The 5466-nt window shown below is 38.5% G+C and overlaps 1 non-coding gene across 1 annotated transcript; it reads right to left on the bottom strand.

Annotated features, from left to right (window-relative positions):
• Positions 1–4203: 4203 nt before the first annotated feature.
• On the bottom strand, positions 4204–4353 carry LOC112824156 (U12 minor spliceosomal RNA). The gene has a single exon (XR_003208293.1). It is a non-coding gene; the product is annotated as a U12 minor spliceosomal RNA (small nuclear RNA).
• Positions 4354–5466: the final 1113 nt, after the last annotated feature.

The raw sequence follows: 5466 nt of genomic DNA, 5'->3' as shown, positions 1-5466 counted from the left end.
CATTTTTCACATGTGGCCAAGGTGAGAAGGACATGGAGGCTGCCCTCACTTACATCTGCCTGGACACACTGGAGTGCAGAGTCCCAGATGTGCAGGGAGATACACAGCCACCTGGTGTCAGACCTCCAAATGCGTTCAATGTTCAGTGTCTAATACGGTCCTAAACAGAGTGGACACTCTAATAGTCCTCCTCCTAACATTTATTTGCAGGGCCCAAAGCAAGAATACAAATGGAAGTTCATATATTATATGTTTAAATATTTTCATGTCATGACAAGCTATGAACCTGCTACATAGGATATGCTCTAACTTTCCACATAAATCCTAATTAAGATTGAGAAGGCTAGATCCTCATCAGAACATCAAAGAACAAAGAGAATCTGTGCAATCCCAGACGCCAGGCCCACACTGATGGGCCTTTTCTTTTCACCCTCCTGCTTTGGGCACATCCAAAGGGCCTGTGCCCTTACATTAGCACATTCCATGTTTGATGAACATCCCCACGTTGAGGGGTGCATTCACCAGCAACAGCTTGGTCTGCTTTCAGGAAGGCAGATGTGGGGAAAGACCCACGTAGGCCTGGGGAACAATCTCAGTGATATTTGTACTGGAAATTCAGATGCCCTGGAACCTGTAGAACTTTCTAGAAGGGGGTAGGTGGGCTATGGATGGACACATAGCTCTGGGCTCTAAGATCACTCAACTATAGGGTGGGGGTACCCAGATGAAGGCCAAAATGGGGCCCTCTAACCACATGACATAGGATAGAGGGACCCTCACCTATGGTTGAATTCAAAGTAAACTTTAGAGCTTTAGGGAACATAGGCATACCTTACACAAATTACATTCACATATTTGTGTATGTCAGTAATAGAACCTAGTCATACTAATTTTCTAAAAGATCATCTTTTGAGGTTCTGTTTTTCTCACTTCTATCCAGCTTCAGGCACTGATTCCAGTATGATCACCTTCACCTAATATCTGAGCTAAACTGACCCAGTCAGGGAGCATTTTCAGCAACCCTGTTCATTTTACAAAGTATCTATTCCTTTTGGGGAGAATTTCCTGAAAGTTTCTTATAAGTAATTGTTTCCTTTAACACTTTAAAAAAGGACAGCATTATTTACAAAAGTGTGTACTCTTTTAAAACTCTGTATCTACTGTATAAAGCAATATCTATTTGTCTTTGCAAATAACACAACACAAATTCTGACTTTTGTCTCAGAATATGCTACCAATTCATCAGCAAAATAAATTGTGTCAGTGTGATGGATCACTAGAGACTCATCTGCCTTCCTTGGCATGATCCCTGCTTTGTGAGAAGGAGATGCCTTTTGTACACAGCTAACCAAGATTCAACGGCTGTGCCTATGGCCAAGGCAAAGAGCTTTTATTCTGGGTGAAATTAAATGAGACTCCAACTGTGGCCTCACTGTACCCAAACATCAAGTTCTCTGCTCCCAATCCTATTACCATATACCATTTGCTTAAATGAATAAATGGCATTTCTGGCTAGGCTGGTAAGTCTCCCTTAGAAAAATGCAGAGTGGAAATGTTTTACAAATGTGAGTTGTGACATTTGAATTAGAATTCTGCTTGGTATAAGAATATCCTTTATTTTTTTTTTCAGCTTGTCACTCACTGCAAAGGCAGTTTAAAAAAAACCCTGCCAATTTGTTTTATCTTATATGTATTTAATTTTTTGATTCTCAAACAGGGAAACATGAAACAGGAAATCTCACTTGTAACCAAGCTGAAACAAGAAAGACAATTACTTTTCCCTAATGAAATGTTCTATTTCCTTGGTTTGCTGTTTCATTAATTTCCCAACTTCATTTTATGCTGATCTAGATTTTAGTAGTTTTCCCTGAACACAACTTGAGCAAAAGATGTTTGGATTAATTAAAAAAATTATTGTGTATCTATGGTATGAGAGGCCCTTGCTTATGAGCTGGGTTATGGTAAAAGGCAATCTGGTTTTCTATTGTCACAGGACTTTCATTTTAGACCTGGGGTGGACAGATTAAAACAGGCAAAACAATAATTAAATAAGAATTAAACATAATGATAGTTATGATCAAGAAAATAAAAAGATATATGTAACAGAGAATGACTCGGGGGCACATAACCTGCATCTCTGTAGAGATAAGATTTGATCTGAGAACTTATTGACAAAAAAGATGAAGCAGTAAGTGTGAATATTTGGAGGGACACTCAGCTACCAGAGTGAACATCAAGGACAACAGCCCAAGAAAGGGACCAGTTGAGTGTGTTTCAGGATTGGAAAGGAAGTCATTGTAATGGGAGCATAATGAACAAAGAAAAGAGTGATAAGAAATGAGGGAGGACTAATTTCTGAGGGTGAAATTAATCACCACATTCTAAAGTATTATAAGGTAAGTTCCATTTCCATTGTGTTTTTAGTAGGAAGTCACTGGAGGATTTTCAGCTGAAAAGTAATATGATATAATGTATACTTTTAAGAGATTACTTTGGTTGCTGAGTGTAGAACGTATTTGGGGCCAGGGTGGTATAATAGTTGAGAGTGAAAGCAGGGAATCATTTAGCTTGTATATCATTTAGCTTATACTATAGCTTGTAGCCTGGATTCCCTTCTAGATCCCTTGAGTCTCCATTAAAAAAAAAAAAAAAAAAAAAAAAGACGTCATCCAAGCTCTATGTTCACTCACTTTTCTTCTTGGCCTTTGATTTGGGTTCATAATTCGAGGCCCCCTTATTTCTTGGTCTCTTCCTCCCTTTACCTAAGCTATGTCATGAAGTCACTTTTGTTTACTACACTACAAACATTCAGAGTTCCTCCCCTAATTTTCTGTGCAGAGGAATGGACAGAATTATCTTCCCAGGAAAGCCACCATAGCACATGGCAGCTATACTCAGAGTTGCCACCTTGATGTCCACATGATGAGAGTATTGACCAAAGCAGCCCACTATCACCCAGAAGTTGCTAAATATTCATAAGCCTATCTGTGATCCAGAAGTCTTAGATAATAAGGAGATATATTTTATTTTTGCCTCTTTCTAGCTTAGCCATCATAAGTTCTTAAACTGTAATTGATGAAAAAATCAACTTCATGAATACGGAAATTCATTCAAGTTATAAAAAAGCAAAAAAGCAAAAAAAGCAAAAAAAAAAAATTTTTTTTTCTGATTCTCTTCCACCCCAAGTTATTGGATGCTGGCAGCTGAGTAACATTAAGAGGATTAGAAACATGCATGGTCTTCTGTTTAGTTTTCTGTCCTTATCCTATATGTCAGTCTAATTTCTGGAACATCAACTTTGTTGTCAGTTATTAATCTTTCAAGGTGGAAGACTTAGTGGTTTGGGTTCAGTCAATAATTTCTCTGGTCTTAAAATGTTCTCTAAATGCAGTGGCTCATACGTGTTCCTAATTTCATTTCTGGTCGGATGTTTTAGTCTCCCACTTTGGTTGAGCCATGATGGGAACCAACTCTACAGAACTATTTATGAAGAAAAGTCTCTGGACTTAAGAACAGAGGGAGTCATTTCCCATTGCTGGGAAGTGTTGGGTGATTTTCATAATTCCATTCTTCCAAAAGCTTATCATTGTGATTTCTGTGCTTTCAAGGGATGGGTGTTCACAACAGAAATGATACTGTGGTGGCTTGGACTGAAAGAGCTATAAATAGAGAGAATATTGCCATGTTTTCTAACAGATGCTCTCTCTGGCTCAGAGCTGGAGTCTATCAAATTATTGAAAGTAGCATTTGTAACATCATGTCTTGGTGAAGAATAGAAAAAAATGAAAAGAAAGGGAAAGAAAACCCTCAGGCCATCATTCTGAAATATTTTGTGTATTTAGAATTAAGTACTACACTAGAGTGGGCCAATGCCAATAACGGTAAAATTTGAAAATTTTACCATTTTGCCAATAACGAAAAAATTTGTGTGTGTGGAGATTCTCTTGAGCCACTGTCATATTAGTCTTCTTCCTTTCTTAAGACAATTACTTCATTCTTGAGATTGAGTCCAGATAAGCAAATATTCACTTTGTCTTCTCTGGGAGGTAATATGTTTGTTTTAATTTTAGCTACAGGAAATTCGGTACATGTTGGCTATGTAACAGATGTAAACTTTGCATGTTTTTTGTTTGTTTGTTTGTTTCCTTCTCAACCTCTTTTATTAGCTTCATACCAGTCTACTCTTTCAGTTTTAAAAGGGGATGGGCAGATTGCCACTCCGAGGCATCCCACAAAGTAGGCAGGTTGCCAGAGGGGCAACTTTTGCCCACTCAAAAATTCATCTCACATTAGCAGTGAGGATTTGGGCACCACCCCAGATCATTATTTTCTTTACTCATAAGTTTAAGGTGTTAAACTTTGCATGTTTAATGCTCAGCAGCCCACATCATTTTGTTCATACTTGTTTCTTGACTAAATCTTAGTTCCCGAAAAACCTGTGGCTCCTATGGTTGAAGATAAAGAATTTAATGCAAATACTGTCATGGGGGTAATTGTCGATTATATTATGTATTGATGAAATAGTTCTCCATTTTCCAAACTAATTAATGCCGTGGAAAATCCTGGTTGCTGTCTGTGGACTTGGGATCACTTTGCTTCTATTGACCATTACTTCTACTTCAGTCTATGTCTTACTACAAATGACCTTTAAGAAAGAAAATCAGTGTCTTGTAATTTATCAAATGCAAGTTCTTTTAAAACAATGAGCCAGGATAGTTAAAATTGTGTTGTGTTAATAAATGGCTCTAACATCTCAGTGTCTTGGGACAATAAAATCTTCTTTCTTGCTCATGCTACATGACCATTGAAAGCAAACAAGAGAGAACTTGCTTGTTATACTCAGTACAGAATCTGGCTAAATGAGAAGCCACCTTTTCTGGCATTGCCAGTGCCTGAGAAACTGTGCAGGGAGCAATGAAGACGTTCTAGCCCAGGAATGAACTGATTGGTTAAAAATAGTTAAATGGCAGGGAGGGGGGATGGGAGTTGTGTGCCAAAGACAGTAAGTACAATTCTAACTGTGTCCTAAAGGAAGAGGAACCCGAAATATTTTGACAAAAATCTTAACAATTGTCATTGCACTCCATGATTGGCCTTCTGTAAGGCTTTTTGTAGACTGCTCCATTGAGCTACAAATACATGGTTTCTTCCTGGCAGCTTCACCTGAGGAATCAGTCCTTGAGGGAAGGAGAGAAGACAAATGGCTGCTGAGCCAAGGAAGGAGAGAGAAGAGCCTGGCATTCAACTGTCTGCCTTGGATTCTGATTAGTTAGAAAATACAGGCTCATGTTATTATTCATATCCTTCCTGATACTTGCAATCCCATGAACTGACTTGCCCCAGCCAACATCCTAATGCTGGTAGAGACAAAGCATTTAGTAGAACTATGTCTCTGAGACTTCCTGTGGGAACACCAAGTTTATCTGCCACTTTCCTGGCATCTTTGGACTGCTACTTCTCTGTGAA

Source organism: Callorhinus ursinus, unplaced genomic scaffold, assembly GCF_003265705.2.
Source record: "Callorhinus ursinus isolate GAN/ISIS: 27379988/994484 unplaced genomic scaffold, GSC_fseal_2.0 scaffold9, whole genome shotgun sequence".
NCBI lineage: Eukaryota > Metazoa > Chordata > Mammalia > Carnivora > Otariidae > Callorhinus > Callorhinus ursinus.
This window is presented reverse-complemented; position numbering and strand designations above follow the sequence as displayed.